Source organism: Falco peregrinus, unplaced genomic scaffold (assembly GCF_023634155.1).
Source record: "Falco peregrinus isolate bFalPer1 unplaced genomic scaffold, bFalPer1.pri scaffold_58, whole genome shotgun sequence".
Lineage (NCBI taxonomy): Eukaryota > Metazoa > Chordata > Aves > Falconiformes > Falconidae > Falco > Falco peregrinus.
Genome location: NW_026599622.1, coordinates 958,439 through 977,047, shown reverse-complemented (window position 1 = coordinate 977,047; position 18,609 = coordinate 958,439). Strand labels below are relative to the sequence as shown.

Here is an 18,609-nt window from a genome sequence, read left to right as displayed (position 1 = left end):
GTGTCTAAAATATTGCCTGAAGGCCTGCAGACCTACAGCATAGATCACACTGGGGTTGAAACTCCTGCCTAGCTTAAGTGGCCTCCTGGAGCCATGGAGAAAGCTGTGGGTGGAGGCCCCAGGTGAGCCTGGTCAGGGCCAGGAAGGCCTAGGGATGCTCTCAGGGCCCTGCCCCCATGGGATCCCACCTGCCAGTGCCCTCAGCAGGCCAGGTTCTCCCTCCCTCCTGTCCTGGGCTGTGCTCTGCTGCTCTCCTTCCCCACGTGCCTGGGCATCAGGGACACCACATCTTCACAGTCACTACAACAAGGTTGTCACTGGTCTTCACATCACTGAGGATTTCTTACTTTTTGGAGTGCCAGGTGCAGGTGGGCATCAGACTGGGTGGGCTGTTGGTCATGGGGAACTTGCCCACAAGCCCCTGGGCTCCTGGCATCCTTGCTTACCTGTGCAGTGATCACCAAGGAGACAGATTCCCCCAGAAGAGACAGGCTCTGTGGTCCACAGGTTTCCTCAGGTCATTTCAAGCAGACATTGTTCATGCCTCACCCTGACTGTATGACCCGTCACTCTGTCCCGGCTCGGGCTGGCATGGAGTGCATTTTCTTCACAGCAGCCCTTCTGGTGCTGTGCTTTGCGTCTCTTCCTAAGGCAGCGCTGACCACGCACCAGTGTTTTGGCCACTGCTGCAGAGTAATCACCAAGGCTTCTCTTTCTCACACTCTGCCTGCGCTACAAGGAGACTGGGGGGACGCAAGGAGCTGGGGCAGCTGACTCCCAGTGACCACAGGGATATTGCATATCCCAGGACGTTGTGCTCATCAATAACAGCTCAGGGAAAGGAGGATGAAAAGAGAACGTTTGTGGTCATGGCATTTGTCTTCCCGTGTCACTGACAGATTGCTGAAGAGCAGCTCTTATGGGGATGGCTGAACCCCTGCTGCCCATGGCAAGGAGTGAGCGAATTGCTCCTGTTGCTCTCATTGCACACAAAGCTTTTGCTTCTCCTGTTGAACTTTTCCTCTGATCCTCTCCTCCATCACACTGGGCATGGAAGGGGTCAGTGAGCAACAGATTCTGGGCATTTGGGTGCTGGACTGGGTCAAACCACAACTAATTCCTCCCTCAGTGCCACCCTGGCTGCTCTCCCCTTTGATCCACACTCAAGCTCTCACCCAACCTCATTGCCTGTCCAATACAAGAGCTCCATGTGTCTGAGCTGCCCTGACATCACACAGAGCATCCCCCTCCCCTCATCTTTCCCGTAGGTCTCCCCTACAGACCTTGTGTCTCCATCCCCCACCAAAGGCGTGGGAGCTGCCCTGCCCCTCCTCAGCGCTTACGGCACTGATGTCACAGCTCTGTGGTGGCACAGGGGGCTCCTGCTGCCCGTGCCCCAGGCGGTGGGCTCTGGGGCCCATGTGGGCTGCAGCACCTCAGGGGTGGCACCAGGGCCAAGGGCAGGCTTGTCACAGGGACACCGGTACCCAGGGATGGGAGCCCTTGTGTGGGAGGGGTTTGCTGCCCAGCAGAGGATGCTGGAGCGGGTGGCAGGGGGCAGCAGAAGGACTAAGGAGCTTCCCACCACGAGAGCAAAGGCTGCAGTCCCCGAGGCCAGAGGGCAACAGGCCTGGGCTGCGCAGCCCTGGCAGGAGAGGGCTTTGCTCTCCCAGGTGACTCTGTAGCACCCTGCGGCCTGTGCCAGAGCTGAAGCTCATCTCCAGGATGGGCAAGATGCTGCTGCTGGTGCTGAGCGAGCCCCTGGGGGAGGCCAGCCCGTGATCCAGCCCTCCTGGGGCTATCCTGCTGGTGGCAGGCCGGCCAGAGAGCAGCTCTGCAGAGAAGGACCTTTGGGTGCCAGAGGACAAGCAGCTGAGCAGGAACCATCGATGCACCCTCATGGCAAAGGCCAACGGCCCCCTGGGCTGCATTAGGACAAGCATCGCTGGCCGATGGCGGGAGGTGACCCTTCCCCTCCTCTCAGCACTGCTGAGGCCACATCTGGAGTGCCGTCTCCAGGGCTGGGCTTCCCAGAGCAAGGGAGTTGTTGACCTACTAAAGGAAGTTCTGCAAAAGGCCACCAAGCTTCTTGAAGGGACTGGAGCATCTGTCAAAGGAAGAAAGTGTGAGAGACATGGGCAGTTCCATTTGCTGAAGAAAAGCCTTGTGAGGGTCACATTAATGTAGCTAAAACTCCATCCGAACTCAAGGAAATGATTTTGGACTCTGAGCGTGATCAATCACTGGAAATGATTGCCAGGAGCAGCTGTGGAATGTCCATCCCTGGAGATATTCCAAACCCACCTAGACAAGGTCTTGAACAAACTACTCAAGCTGAGCTTGCCTCATCTGAGGATTGCACTGGATGATCTCCAGAGGTCCCTTCAAAATTCAGTTCTCTGTCATTCTGGTAACATCAAAGAGTAAAGTAAGATCAGAAAGAAATGTAACACATATACCTTTGACCACAAAGATGATGGGGTCTATAAGGGCCAGTCTAAAGAGAAAAATATTGTCTCAACATTGTCAACAGAGACCTGGAGATGGAATGTGGTCCTCATGGACAGCAAGACACAAAGACCCTTGGAAAGAGAGCTGCACGGGACGAGGAGTACTATGCCGCTCCCTGCCACCTGGGATTGAATAAGGCCGCATAACAGCTGTCCAGAAGATGGATTACAACTGTGGTCATAACAACAAAACAGAAAACACAAGAACATGCCTCCTGGTCTGAAGCTACCTGCCACTGCAGCAAGATAACCTGGCTCGAGAGGGCAGAGACTGGTGGAAGTCCATGGACCAGAGGAGGAGCAAGGTGTGTTGCTTGGCATAAAAAGATGCCTGTGTTCATTTTTGGGCCCTGACTGGGGAGGGAAGGGGGGAGGGAGCGGCTGGGTGGCTGCTGGGCTTTTGGCCAGAGACAAGCCACTACAGCAAGGAAGGTGTGTATAATTGGGAGGGAGCTGAGGGAGGAAGGGAGGCAGCAGAAAGTCCCCAGGACTTGGAGAGCCATGGTGTCATTTCACTGGCCATACCATCAAGAATCAAGCTGGGAAGTGAGCCTGACATTCTGAACCAACAAGGTCCATGGGCAGGCAAAGCTGTGCCTGTTGTTGTGACCCTAAGGAGACCCACACACGTCTCTAAGGTGACCAACGCACCTACAGCATAGATGACGCTGGCGCTGAATCTCTTGCCTGGCTTCAATGGCCTCCCGAAGCCATGGACAAAGCTGTGGGTGGAGGCCCCAGGTGAGGCTGGTCAGGGACATGAAGTCCTAGGGATGCTCTCAGGGCCCTGCCCCCATGGGATCCCACCTGCCAGTGCCCTCAACACACCAGGTTCTCATTCCCTCCTGTCCAAGGGCTGTGCTCTGCTGCTCTGCTTCCCTACATGCCTGGGCACCAGGGGACCACAACTTCATAGTCTCGACAACCAAAGCTGGCACTGATCTTCACATCATATGCAGCTCTTCCTCTTTGGGGAGTCCCAGGTTTAGGTTAGCATCATAACTTTTGGGCCTGAGAGAATTGTCCGGAAACCCCTGGACTCTTGGCATCCTTACTTACCTGTGTAGTGAACCCAAAGAAGACTGATTCCCCGCGAGAAACCAGGTGTTCTCACCCATTGTTTCTCCTGCCATAAAAATCTAAACAATCCAAATTTTTCTTTAATTGGCAATAAATGAATTTTTGGCAAGACAACATGCCTTTGGCCATGACACAAATCACTATGTGATCACCCTCTTCTTTTCTCGACCTACAAGCAGTGCTAGTCTGTTTTCTCCCTTTGTCCTGCTGAGTCAGGGGAGCGGTCGAGCAGCTGCAGGGCTGGCTGGTTGCTGTCCAAGGTTAACCCACCACAGGACACCAGGACTTCTGCACCCAGAATGGGGCTCCTGAAGAACAGAAAGACCCTGACAGATTGAAGCAAATCCTGCAGAGGAGACAAAAATGGTTGGGACCTGTCGGACATTATGGACAAGAATAGGAAATAAGATTTTGGCTTTTCTTGAAAAATCCTTCCAAACAAAAAAATGAAGCGCTGGATGAAAGCTAGTTGATGGCATCTCAATCCATGTCGTGTTTCAATAATTGTCCAAAGAAGGCCATGAGTACACGGTCTGGCTGGAGATGCCTTTCAGTGGGCTTCGGTGAGAGACCAACTGTGGCAAGAGCTATGGGACTCGTGTGTAGCAAGAGTCAGTAGGAAGATGACAACCTTTATATTTAAAAATGGTGATGGAGTATTGTATCACTGACCCACGGGGTAAGACAGAGATGACCATGCAGTAAAGGTTCCTCATTGGGGTTATGGTGCATGGCTAGACATGGAAATGAGCAGTGTTTCAGACTTCATGGATGAAATTTCCCTGTGGCAGCTTCTCCAGGGATTCCAGGAAACATATCCGGTGTCACAGAGCAGGCCCCTCATTCCCGCCCCTTTGGTGCCTTGCTTGCTTCACCATGACCCCTGGGTCTGCACCAGGACCACCCTGCTGTGTGCCCCCACCCTGCACACCCACACAGCTGAGCTCTCACTGGTGTTTCCCTCTCCCTGGCCCTTCCCAGCCCACCCCCCCCACAGCTCTGCCCCCCTCCCCTGCCCTCTCCCCAGCCCAGGCAGACACAGCAGCCCACGCGGGGCTGGCCCCATGCAAGTGCCCACCCAAAGGGGGCTGCAGAGCTCTGGGCACTCACCCCATGGCCATAGACCATCACAAGGGCACAGGAGATGCTGGTGGGCAGAGAGGGGTCTCCTCCTGCCAGTCAACCCCAGGGCTGGCACCAGCCATGGCATGAGGACACAGAGGCCTTTGCCTCCCTCTGTCTGCTGCTCCTCTCTCACAGGGACCCTGATTGCCCACTCCCGGCAGCCCCTCGGTGCCAGTCCCTGTCCCCAGCACCAGGCTGCTGGCCTGGGGGCTCCCCTTGCACCTCCTGCTGCACCAGGGACACAGCAGCCTGCCCCAGCTGGGGCATCCACAGAGACACCTGCTCTTGCCCAGGGATGTGGTCTCAGGCATGGCCCTGAGCAGGCGGTGCTGCTGTGCAGGGCAGCGGTGCCTGAAAGCCCAGGGAGATGGTCCCAGGCACATCCCTCTTGGTCACCCACCATTCCCATGGGCACTGGGCCCCCACACGCCAAGGCTCAACACAGGCCCATGCCCTAACGCCTTGCCCCATGCCCTCCTCCCCTGAGCCATGGGGAACCCAAGCCCAGCAGCATGGTCTTCTGGGGGCAATTCCTGCAGCCTGGTCCTCAGCTCAGCTTTGGAAGAAGAGACCAACCTCCAGATATAGGCATTGAAAAAAACCACCCTTTTATTACAGAGATGTGACACAGGAGTCCGTATGTACCATCCTCCCAGGCACATGTACAAAGGCCTCTGTGCTGCGGGCATTTCGGGCGAGCGGGAGTCAGATTCAAATACTCACAGAGTTCAAGATCTGATCCGTTTATTGTACAAACCAGGTAGACTTTTATAAGGCATTCTATAAGCGTGCAATAATGTGGTTGGCTATTTTACAAGCGTATAATAATATGATTGGTTAACAATTGTTTACTGGGAAGATTTCTGTTTCTGCTTGTTCTGGCATGTAGGCTCCTTTCTGCGATTTCCCAGCTCCTCTTATCACGTCCCATTGGCCTTGGTTTTGAGCAAACACCTGCAATTTGCTCCTTTTTCTTCATCCCACTGTTCTGGCCGTAACCTCGTCTTATTTCTTCAGTATTTTTCCACTTGCTTCAGAGTTCAGTATAATCATTCAATACAGCAAGAGCCCCAACACCTCCCCCTTTCTTTTTAAATACAGCATTAATACTGCGTTCCACACAGCTCTGAAAACATTGTAAAAGGCAAGGCACTAAAAGTAACAAAAGAATAACAAACAACAATATAGACAGACCTTGTTTCAATAAATCCCTCAACCACCCTCAATTCTTGTTGAGGTAAATAAATTGATACATTTAAACGGTAAATCAACTGTTGCAAAAAATACGTATTTTTAACAAGTGTAGTATTCCACCAGGTACAGTTATCACTAAAGCCAAAATTCGTGTCATTATACTTCTTATCTAACCAACCCCAATATGATTGATTTATAGCCGTATAGTTTACTCCCAAAGGCTCAAAAGCTAGTTCAAAGCAGAAACACATTTCTTGTAGGTGACATCTGAAGCACCTTTTTTTCCTTTTTTTTTTTTTTTTTTTCTTTTTTTTTCTTTTTTTTTCTTTTTTTTTCTTTTTTTTTTTCTTTTTTTTTCTTTCTTTTTTTTTTTCTTTTTTCTTTTTTTTTTCCTTTTTTTTTTTCTTTCTTTTTTTTTCTTTCTTTTTTTTTTCTTTTTTCTTTTTTTTCTTTTTTCTTTTTTTTTTTTCTTTTTTTTTCTTTCTTTTTTTTTTCTTTTTTTTTTCTTTTTTCTTTTCTTTTTTTTTTTTTCTTTTTTTTTTTCTTTCTTTTTCTTTTTTTTTTTTTCTCTCTCTTTTTTTTTTTTTTCCTTTTTTTTTTTTTTTTTTTTTTTTTTTTTTTTTTGGGGGGGGGGGGGGGTTTGTAATCAAGTCCGTATTTTTCCTTGAGAAGCTTAAGCTGTTCCTCTAGTTTCAGGAGAGTTTCCAACTCTGATTTGTCGAATAGGTCCGTATTTCCCAAATAAATCATACATTTCCTCCGCTGTGATTTTATACGGCAGGTTCCGAATATAAAGGATCCCATTGACCTCTGGGGGCAACCAGATGTTAGCTCGCTTGGCCGCTTGCATCGCCATGGCGCCGATCGAAGGGGGGGGGGGGTGCCGCCTTGGAGAGAAACCGCGGCCGGGACGGGGCCTGCCGGGCCGCACGCCGCCGCTCGCCGCTTGTTCCTTTTCAGGACACCAGGGTGGTAATTGTGCGACCATACCCCGTACAGCTCGATACATGCGAGCCAAAGTCTTTACCCCCCTTAGTCCCAACTTGCACAGATTCCCATAAGTCCTCTCCTACTTTCTTCCATGTTTCATTATTATATACATCTTGCGTAGAAGCAAGGTAACCACGGCGGCGACTCCAACATAGCAGATCAACTACTGCCTGCCGTGAGACTGGCGTTTCAGTTTTTTCTGCCAGTTTCATCAAACTGTCTACGGTTGCTTTTTCCACCACTGATGCAGTGATTCCCATCCTGCTTAAATTTCCTGACTCACCGGTCAGCCGTGCACGTTCCGCCTTTCTTCGGGCGCCCAGCTCTCTCTCCGCTGGCAGCAGGATCCTCGCCGGCTCCGCAGCTCGTAACACGATCCTTAATGAATCCTCCTGACCTTTTAACCGATCCTGTCGACCCTCATCGGATCACGTCGGGGGTCACCAGATGCTGCGGGCATTTCGGGCGAGCGGGAGTCAGATTCAAATACTCACAGAGTTCAAGATCTGATCCGTTTATTGTACAAACCAGGTAGACTTTTATAAGGCATTCTATAAGCGTGCAATAATGTGGTTGGCTATTTTACAAGCGTATAATAATATGATTGGTTAACAATTGTTTACTGGGAAGATTTCTGTTTCTGCTTGTTCTGGCATGTAGGCTCCTTTCTGCGATTTCCCAGCTCCTCTTATCACGTCCCGTTGGCCTTGGTTTTGAGCAAACACCTGCAATTTGCTCCTTTTTCTTCATCCCACTGTTCTGGCCGTAACCTCGTCTTATTTCTTCAGTATTTTTCCACTTGCTTCAGAGTTCAGTATAATCATTCAATACAGCAAGAGCCCCAACACCTCTGGGTCAGGGAGGCTGGGTTCACGCTTTTGAGGAAGTGGAGTGAAGAAATACATTGAAGTAAAAACACGATTGTCATAGATGGAATGTTAAACACACAGGATGTTCAATACGTGACTTGAAAATACCTTGTAAAGAGACACAGTCAGTTCATTGCCGCTGAGATACACCTGACTGCATCAGCTTCTTCAGTGCGTCCTTCAGCTCCTGGTTCCTTATGCTGTAGATGAGGGGGTTCACTGCTGGAGGCAGCACCGAGTACAGGACTGAGACCGCCAAGTCCAGGGATTTGGAGGAGATGGAGGGGGGGTTTCAGGTAGGCAAACGTGCCAGTGCTGACAAAGAGGGAGACCACGGCCAGGTGAGGGAGGCACGTGGAAAAGGCTTTGTGCCGTCCCTGCTCAGAGGGGATCCTCAGCACAGCCCTGAAGATCTGCACGTAGGACAGCACGATGAAAACAAAACACCCAAAGTACAAAAAGGCACTAGCCCAAATAAGCCCCACTTCCCTGAGGTAGGTGTGTGAGCAGGAGAGCTTGAGGATCTGTGGGATTTCACAGAAGACCTGTCCCAGGGCATTGCCGTGGCAGAGCGGCAGTGACAGTGTATTGGCCGTGTGCAGCACAGCATGGAGAAACCCACTGGCCCAGGCAGCTGCTGCCATGTGGACACAAGCTCTGCTGCCCAGCAGGGTCCCGTAGTGCAGGGGCTGGCAGATGGCCACGGAGCGGTCATAGGCCATGACAGTGAGGAGAAAATACTCTGCTGAAATGAAAAATAAAAAGAGAAAGGCTTGGGCAGCACATCCTGCATAGGAGATGGCCCTGGTGTCCCAGAGGGAATTGGCCATTGCTTTGGGGCCAATGGTAGAAATGGAGCCCAGGTCAAGAAGGGAGAGGTTGAGGAGGAAGAAGTACATGGGGGTGTGGAGAAGTTTGTCACACACTACGGTGGTGATGATGAGGCCGTTGGCCATGAGGGCAGCCAGGTAGATGCCCAGGGAGAGCCAGAAGTGCAAGAGCTGCAGCTCCCGCGTGTCTGCCAATGCCAGGAGGAGGAACTGGGTGATGGAGCTGCTGTTGGACATCTTCTGTTTCTGAACAAGGGGACCTGTTGAAGGACAAAAGGCAGGGATATTTTAGGAGAGACTTCTTTCAGCAAAGTGAAAGCCGTTTCTCCTAGATGCGCCCCCGGTGCCCCCTGCCCCCCCTCTGCCGTTCCTGGGAGAGCTCCCTGCAGAGCCGTGGCTGGAGCTGTGCTGAGTGCTGGCCGAGTGTGCTGTGAGGAGCAGGGGCTGTGCCCGCTGGCTGCCCAGCAGTGAGCCCTGCTCTGCAGCAGGGGCTTCATGGGAACCCTGGGGGCAGGGGCCAGTCCTGGCCTTGCACTGGCTCAGCCCAAACTGCTCCCAGCGCAGAAGGGCCTGTCAGCATCGGCTCTGCCCGTGCTGAGCAACGGCCATGGCCAGAGTCAGGTCGGGAGGGCTTTGTGCTGTGCTCAGGGAGAGCAGAGTGAGTGCTGAGAGGCAAGGGCACTGTCTGTGCCTGAGGGGAGAGTGAGGGAATCTGGTGAGTCCCTCCAGCTCCTTCTCAGCTGCCCCGCACTTGCAGCTTTCTGTGACAGAGTCCAATTACACTGACATGTGTCCTGGTTTAACCCTGGCTGGAAATTATGTACCACAGGGATGCTCACTTACTCCCCCCTCACCCATAGGTATGAGGAGAGGAATCAGAAAGGAATGTAAATCTTGAAGTTTGAGACGAGAAAAAAATCATAAATGCAGTAGAATAAAAATGAAATTACAATAACAATGAGAATGACAGTTATAATGAGAGGGAGGTAGTCGGGGGCAATAAAATCCAAGAAGAAAGAAAGTAGAAAGGGAAGAATGAAGGAAGGAATGAAGGAAGGAAGCAAGGAAGGAGGGAAAGAAGGAAGAATGGAAGAAAGACAGAAACAAAGAAGGAAGGAAAGAAGGAGGAAAGAAAGAAGCAAAGAGCGAAAGAGAGAAAGAAATGAAGAAAGAAAGAAAGAAAGGAAGAAAGGAAGAAAGGAAGCAGGGAAGACAGTGATACACAATACAGCTGCTCATCACCCACTGACTGATGCCCAGCCAGTCCCCAGCATCGACTGGCAGACCCCAGCAAACCCCACCAAGTTTAGATACTGAGCATGAACATGTTGCATCACCTATAAACAACCAAAAATATCAGTGCATTTTCAAAATCGTTCTCAAAAGTCCTTCCTACTCTGATGAAAATTAACTCTATCCCAGCCACAACCAGGACACTTTGTTACCCTAAAAAGCAAGCAGACACTGCTGAAGAGCAGAGGGATCCACTACAGAGCACAGAGTGGCTCGCCCCTTCTCAAAGTCTCAGCACCCCGCTTCTAGCCAGGGACACCCATGGTCACAGTGTGCCCTGGAAGCAGCGTGCAGCTTGGGTGGACACCCCAAGCAGGTGACCGAGGGTCCTGATTATGGTGATTGTTAAAGGCGAGCCAGCTCCTTCCCCAGCATCACACACTGCATTGCCCACAGCTTCACAGATTAGAGGAAACCTGGGACACCTCCTTGCTGTGCTCACATCGGCACAGGAGGACTCACAGGGTCTGTGCCTGAGCCTGAAGCTGAAACTCCCATTCCAACAGAGCCTGTCAGTTATCCCACAATCATCTGAGCAAAGCCGGGAGAGAGACAGATGGGCACACTGGAATGCCTTTCCCTTCTCAAGCCCTGCACAGCACCTCCCAGACCAGAGCAGTGCAGGACAGCCACGCTCGACGCCTGCAGCTGTCCCTGCCAGCAGCTCTTTCTCTGGCCCCAGGGCTCTTCCCTGCCAGCGCTCACAGAGCCCAGCTCAGCCCCTCTGTGCCCAGCTCTGCCCTGCAGCCGCTCTCTGTCTGCACAGCTGGAAGAGCAGCTCCCCCAAAGCCGGAGGGAAAAGGAGAGCTGATGCTGGTTTCACCTGCAGCGTGCTGGGGAGGGAAGGCACTTGCTCAGCTTCCTCATCAACCTCCCTGTGATGCTTTCAGCATCTCAGCCCCTGCTCTGACCTACACAGCTGAGTTTCCATTGCCACCAAGCGGAGCCACAGAAAAGGGGCAGCAGAGATTCAGGCAAGCACAGAGCCAAGCCGGAAACCCCGGCCATGAACGTGCTCAAGGAAAGTCTTCATGGAAATGACCTGGAGCTGTGAGCAACCCTGTCACATGCAGCACTTACTCAGAAGAACAGGGACCTTGCCCTGCTGAAGGTTCACTCCTTGCACCCCACTGTCTCCCCGCAGCCGCACGGGAGCCCCCCGGCAGGCTGAGAGCTGCCCCTGGCAGGCGGCAGAGCCCCTGCCCCAGCACACAGCCCCCTGGGCTGCAGGGACCCTGCTGGCAAGGACAGCCCTGGGCACCCCTGCCTGCACAGCCACCTTCACAGCCCTGCAGCCGGCCCTGGCACAAGGCAGCCCACATGCCCTGGCCCTCCCACGCTGCAGCAGGGAAGCCCTGCTCTGCAGCACACTGGCCTCCTCCACAGCACAAGGCTCCCACACGGTCCCACAGGCTGGGGGGGGCCCAGCTGCTGCAGACCCGGCTAGGAACTGCAGAGGCATTGCCCTGCAGCCACACACTTACCGGCTCCAGGGCTCTGCAGATTTCTCCAGCAGGGAGCTCTCAGCAGCCTCCCACCAAGGGCTGCTTTTGAGCTCTCCCTGCCTCCCTCCTCTGCCCCTCTGGGCTCCCTCCAGCTGTCCCTGGGGCTGCAGGGGAACCTGCTGGGCAGCAGGATGAGGCAATCCCTCATGGGCCCTGCCTCACCTGGGGGGACACACTTATTTCCAGCAGTGGCAATTCCCTTCCTAGAAAAAAAAGCTTTCAGCATGAGAGTCACCTTTTGTTAACCCTGCAGTAGCCAGCACAGAGGGAAGTTCAGAGGAAAGCAGCTCAGATCTCCAGTGTGGGGTTTTGCTGTGTGATGGCTTCAGTTACTCTCACGCAATGTAGGCGTGTAACTCGGGGTTTGCAGTCTCAGGGCTCAAGACTCAGCTCTCCCTTGCCCAGGCCATGTCTCTGCTCTGAAGCAAAGCCTTTGCACCCACGGGCTCGGGGACACTTGGTACCAGGGTGCCTTATGGCCAGGCAGAGCTGGGCTGGTGCCACAGCTGGGGGGCTTCAGCCCAGATGTGCAGCAGTGCCCTCAGCCAGGGGCCCACACAGAGGCAGCTGCAGCCCGTCCTGTTGCAGACAGAGCTGTGACATTGAGGGAACCCAGTGCCAAGGCAGGTGGCAGAGCTCAGCACAGCTGCTCGGCAAGGACAGCAGCCTCCAACAGCTCCAACATTGACAATGGAGTTCATGCTTGTGGGGCAATTCCAGGGCACCCGAAGGAGCGTTCCCTCCTTCGGCACAGGCCACAGCCTGCCAGTGTGTGACCTGGGGCCTGCACTCTGCTGCTCTCCTGCCTCACTCCCCTGGGAGATGAGACTCCACCATTGCTTTGCTCCTAGAACCAAGGTGGACACGAATGATGCAGGGTTTCAGATCCAGGGGAGCATCACAGCTGCTGGCCCATCTGGCAGCTGTGCTAGAATGCCGATACAAAGAACCTGCAGACACCTAAAGGAGCATTGTCACTGTGCTGCCCTGTGACTGTCAGCGGGTGGTTACTTGACCACTGGCTTGCAGGATCCCACCAAGCCTCTGTCTCGCTGCTCCCCTCCTTCTTCCCTCACCTTGATGTCTGTAGGGTTGTTCTCTCACATCATTCTCACTCCTCTCCCGTTGTGTTTTGTCCTTTCTGCCATAGGGTATCACGGAGGTGCCACTGCGATTGCTTATTGGCTCAGGTTTGGGCAGTGGCTGGTCCATTTTGGAGTCAAATGAAAGTGGCTGTTATGGCCATGGAGTCAGCTCTTGATCTCTTCTCACCTTTGCCAGCCCTACAAACACCTCCAAACCACTCCCAAACCCTTGCCATGTAAACCCACAGGATCTCTAAATTCCCCAATCAGATGTCAGGTTACTGATCCTAAGGCTTCCTCACGCTGCTTAAATAAGACTTTTCCCCTTCCTCTCCCTGATTTAGGTTATTTCAGAGCAGTTACCCTGAACCACACCTGTGTCACCTGGGCCAAGCTCAGACATGTAACAACAAAAATAACAATGGGTACCAAGTGTCCAAGGTCCCACGCAAGCAAAATGTTTTGCTGCAGAGCATGCTGGGGTGGTGGGCAGAGGTCACTGTGAAGGTGAAATGAGATGTCCCTAAGGAGAGCAATCCATGCTGTCCTTGGGACCAGAGACACGCAATGCTGGACTGTGCAGTGCTGCAGGAGAAGGCATTGCTGCCAGTGATGCCTCTGCAGCCCGAGAGGACACGTGGTTCCGGTGACCCTTATACCCAGAAAGGACAAGGTGCTTTTGATTGTGTCCTTGACCATGGACATCCCGTGAGGCAGGGACACTTTGAAAATCATTGGTCTGTTTCTCTATTGCCTCACCACAGCGATGACTTTCAACAGTGCTGGCTAACTGGGGAGGCCCAAGAAGGCTGAATGTTAGTCACGTGCTGCCCACCTACAAGAAGGGCAGGAGGGAGGATGGGGATAACTACAGGCCTGTCAACCTGATCTTAGTGCCAGGGAAGGTTGAGGAGCAGATCATCATGAGCACCATCACAAGGAGGTGCAGGAAAACCAGGAGGTCAGGACCAGCCAGCATGGGTGTATGAAAGGCAGGTCCTGCCTGATGAATCTGATCTGCTGCTGGGACAAGGTGACCTGCCCAGTGGATGAGGGAAAGGCTGTGGATGCTGTCTACCTGGACCTTAGGAAAGCCTTTTGGCTCCATCTCCCACTGCATTCTCCTGGAGAACCTGGCTGCTCATGGCTTCGGTGCGTGTTCTCCACGCTGGGTTAAAGCTGGCTGGACAGCCAAGCCCCAAGAGGTGTAGTAAATGGAGCGACATCCAGGTGATGGCCCATAAGGAGTGGTGTTCCCCAGGGCTCAGTGTTGGGGCCAGTCCTGTCTCAGAACTTCATCAATGACCCAGACAAGGGGACTGAGTGCACCCTCAGTGAGTGTGTGTAAGACATCAAGTAGGGTAGCAGTGCTGATGTCCTTGAGGGCAGGAAGGCTCTGCAGAGGCATCTGCACGGGTTGGACCATTTGGATGTGTCCAATTGCATGTGGTTCAACCAGGAGAAGTGCCAGATCTGCACTTGGGTCCCAACAGCCCCACACAAGGCTACAGGCTTGGGGCAGAGTGGCTGGAAGGCTGCCTGCTGGGGAAGTACCCTGAGGGTGCAGGTTGACAGATGGTTGAGCATGAGCCCGGGTGGCCAAGAAGGCCAATAGCATCGTGTCTGGTATCAGAAAGAGTGTGGTCAGCAGGACCAGGGCAGTGATGGACCCCCTGTACTCGGCACTGCTGAAGCCACACCTTGAACACTGTGTTTCCATTTTGGGCCCCTCACTGCAAGAGAAACGCTGAGGATCATGTCCAAAAAGGGCAACAAAGGTGGTGAAGGGTCTGGAGCCCTGGTCTGTTGAAGAGTGTCTGAAAAAGACGGTTTTCATTGAAAAAGAGGTTTTACTCTGGAGAAGAGGAGACTCAGGAGGGACCTTACTGCTCCCTAGATTTACCTGAAAGGAGGTTGTAGATGAGTGGGGGTAGGTCTCTTCTGCCACATAACAAGTGACAGAACAAGAGGAAATAGTTTCTAGTTATACCAGGAGGGGTTTAGGTTGCATACGAGGAAAAACATCTTCACTGCAAGGATGGTCAGGCATTGGAACAGGCTGCCCAGGGAGCTGGTGGAATCACCAGCCCTGGAGGTGTTTCAGACATACACAGACACAGTGCTTCGGGACATGATTCAGTGATGGAATTGGCTGTCCTGAGGTAATGGTTGAATTTGATGGCCTTTAAGGTCTTCTCCAATTTAAATGATTCTCTGTTCTTCTGCTTCTGGGATTTATTGCAAGCCTACCTAGACACGTTGCTGAGCAAGCTGGTCTAGCTCACCCTGCTTCAGTTGGAGGGCTGGATACAATGATCTCCAGGGGTCAGTCAACCTGGAAAAAAAAGCCATACGGCTATAAGAGCATATATAAAATATGTCGACACAACTACGGAAGTTCATGTGAAGAATATTTCTCCACACAAATGGCTTGTGGGAAATGCATTTGATAATTCTGAAAGGAAGAAGGCTGCTCTTCTGTGGTCAGGTCATGGAGCAGAAGGAGGGTGATGGAGGGGTGTGTTATGAGGAGGACAGCTGACTCTCAGGAACTCCTCATGCAGGAGGACGTGCCTGGCTGTGAAGGGGCCTGTGAGGTCAGTTCTGTCTCTGGAGGTGATAGGCCAGCAACAGGAACATGGCTGGGAAAGTCCTTCTGCCAAGCTACAGCACAGGACCTCTCCAGGAGAAGGTCTGGGGTACAGGCTGTCATGTCCATTTTGCCTGTGGACATGACAGGACAGCAGCAGGCATGTGGCTTGGTCACGTCTCTGGGAGAAGCTGAAAGGCCAGCAGCAGCCATGTGGTTCGGAAGACCATGTGGAGGTGGCTTCACTTTTTTGAGGCGAAAGACCACCAAAAATAGCTATTGAGTTAGGTTCCCTGCTGGGAGGGTAGTTCCTGAGGTGGTAAAGCTTTCCTGGGCAGTGGGAAAAATCTCAAGAGAGGAAAAAATGTGACAAAGGAAAGCTCTGATGGTGTAGAGTGGCTATCGGGAGGAGGAACTGTCACTGCAAGGGTCCTGCTGCAGTGCAAGATCTCAGCCAGAGGGAGCATGGATCAGCCCATGGCTTTGTGTTTCAAGGAACAGCCGGTGAGAGTGGAGGTACCTCAGCGAAGGTATGGCAATGTTGGGGTGAGAGCAAGGCAGGGCAGCGAGATGGTGCCTACAGCCTGCAGGGAAAAAGGGGCAGGGCTCCAACCATGCAGGACAGCCTTTCGTGAAGAGGGCAGAGGGCACTGGCAAGACTGGAAGGCACCAGTAGAACCCAGGTCGGTGTCCCCTTGGCTGTGGCAGCTGTCTCTGCCTCGGAGGGCCATGACAAGACATGATGTCCTCCGGCACGGGGGCATCGTTGCCTCCTTGCAGCCCCATGGGGAAGCTGGAAGTTGCTGTGCCATTGCTGTCCTTCACTGGGCATTGGATGCCCACCTTCCATGGTGCCCAGGCAGAGCCCTGAGCCCTGTGTGAGGGACAGCACCCACCTCCCCACAGGCTGCAGGTCACGGCTTGGCCTTCCTGCTTCATCAAGCAAGCCAAGGCTTTGCTCAGCAGCAGAGCTGCCTGCACAGCGCCTTTGCCTTCCTGCACTCACAGCCTCCAAGGATGGGCTCTAACAAGGCCATGGGGAGGCTTTCTCAGCCATGGCCCTCAGTGGGGCCCATTAACGCTTCCAGGGACTGGGGGCTTTGCTCCTGACTTGGTGTTCTTGAGAGGTTTCTTCAGTCTCCTCTGAACACCTGAAGTCCACAGCACCACAGACCCCCTGGGCTCATGACGAGGGAGAACGCCCTGATGAGCCCTGTCTCTTCCATCAGGGACATCTGGTCTTCAAGGCTTGAACACTTCATAAGTTTCAGAAGTGTAGTTAAAGAGGAAGGCAGGTAATGACCACTATGGAGAAGTGATAGAAGACTTTTCCAATGGCAACTGATGCAGCATGCCTCCTGAGGAGTTGTGCAGGGGTGGGAAAAGCAGTCCCTGGAGCTAAACACTGCGTGGACAGCCTCACTTCTCACCTCCCCAGCCCCACTGTTTATCTCCTCAGCCCCATGGCACTTCCATCACTTGACATCAGACTTCTCCAGCCAGCTCTGCAGGTGAATATAGGAAGTGCTTGGCAGTAATTATCAGCTGCTTTCCTTTAGAGAAGAGGGTGTAAAAAGGAATAAAAGAGGGATTGCTTATCAGGGTGTGTGTTGGGGGAGTGGGGTAGAAATTAATAAATAAAAATAAATTTCTCAGCTGTCGTATTGTTAGTTCAAGCAAATCCCCATGAGGTCTATTGCCACTACTGAAGAGTTGCCCGTAGGGAATATTAGAGACACTACTGACAGACAGTCCAATTTTTCCACTCTGAACCTTAAAGCAGAAGCTACATAGGTAGAACGGATTGGAGTGATCACAGAGGAAGAGGAGAAAGGCATCTGGAAATGAACTTCTTAACCCAGAGCTGTAAATCAGGAAACCAGGACGTCAGCATATTCCAAATGTCTTCAATTTCATAGCAGGTGTGAACTTCCTGGGACTCATGACAAATATTAGGATGATTCCAAATGCTTTTTATATCTCTAAAAATTCTCCAACAATGACCTATGTATACGCAACAACTGGTATTCTCTGAGGGTTGCCCACTGGTGCCAGAGTTCACCCAGAGGGAGCCTGGGTCAGCCCATGGCTTTGAGTTGCAAGGAACAAGCAGGGATGAGGGGAGAAACTTCAGAAAAGGCAGAGAAATGCGGGTGTGAGGGCTGGGTGGGAAAGCAAGGAAGAGTCCAACCCCCAGAGTGGAAAGAGGTGCCACATGGACAGTGTAGGGCAACATGCAGTGGAGATGGCCCCGGGCTGCAGCAAGGCTGAATGGCCCCACAGGGGGCTGAGGCCTCTGTCCCCTGGCACTGGCAGTTGCCCATGTCACCAAGGCCTGTGACAGGAAACGTGATTCGGAGGGTCTTATGTTCTGCCCTCCAAGGGCCTGGGGGTCAGGGCTGGGTCTTTCTGCTTCATACAAAAATCCAAATGTGTTTTGCAGCTTTACAGCCACCGACACAGTACCTTTGCCTACCTGCAGGTCTGGCCTCTAATTAGCTGCTCTAACGAGTCCATGGGGACGCTTTGTCAGCAATGGTCCTCAGCAGGACCCATCAATGTTTGAAGGTATTTTCAGTGCTGCTTCTGACTTAGATTCCTTGAGTGGTTGGTTCAGTCTGCTCTCAGCAGCTCAGGTTCATGGCAGGAGCCCGCAAGGCCCTAATGAGGTATTTGCCGTTTTGTCATTTCCTTCAAGTCTTCAAGACCTGTGCAGCTAATTGAATCTGTTCCATTCATGTAGATAAGAGAGAGGCTTTCAAAGTGCACTTCAAAATAATTATATTTTATTTCATAGGTTGTATTTTGCTACTTTTTAGGTTAGAGAGGAGGTTCTAGCAGCAATCTTTAAGTGATAATGATGCAGAGGATCTCCTCAGGAGGTCTGGATGCTAAGAAACACAGTCCCTTGAGGTCTGACACAGGATGGACAACCTTGCTCTGAATGTCCGCAAGACCACCCTTTTTCTCATTGTCCCCTGGGACTCACAGCCCTTCTCCTTACATCAGACTTCTCCCCTCAATTCTGCAGGTGGGTGCTGCAGCTCCTTTGCACCATCCCCCACCTGTTTGCCTTAGAGGACTGGCTGCACACAGGTGCAGAAGAATTATTCAGATCTGCAAGCACTGTGAAGAGTGATCAAGTGTCATAAATAAGCCAACAGCCTCCACAAGCGGATGCCATGTCCAAGCTGTCTCTGATGAGGTGCCTTTCTGCAAGGGACACTCTCATGAGAAACATTTTAGGTGCTAGATACGGAAATATAGATCTAAACACAAGGGAAGGGTTGGGTAAGGAGACAGTTTGGCTGCGGGGAGACATGCAAGCTTTTCCTTCCTGAAGCTAAAAACAGCAGCACAGGTGAGAGGTACCTAAAAGACCAAAGACTAAAGGGAGGAGGAAACTGGTAAATAACTGAAAGAGCCTTTGCTGAGACAGTCTGCTGAAAATACGACTTCAGAAGTCGTCACTGTCCCCTGCTCAGGTGCAAATTTTTTAAAGATGGGAAACTTAAGGACAGGCGGTATAATTGTAGTA

General features: G+C 52.3%; 1 pseudogene; it reads right to left on the bottom strand.

The window, feature by feature from the left end:
• Nucleotides 1–1,125: 1,125 nt before the first annotated feature.
• Nucleotides 1,126–8,835, bottom strand: LOC129783609 (olfactory receptor 14C36-like; annotated as a pseudogene).
• Between the last annotated feature and the right edge of the window lie 9,774 nt (nucleotides 8,836–18,609).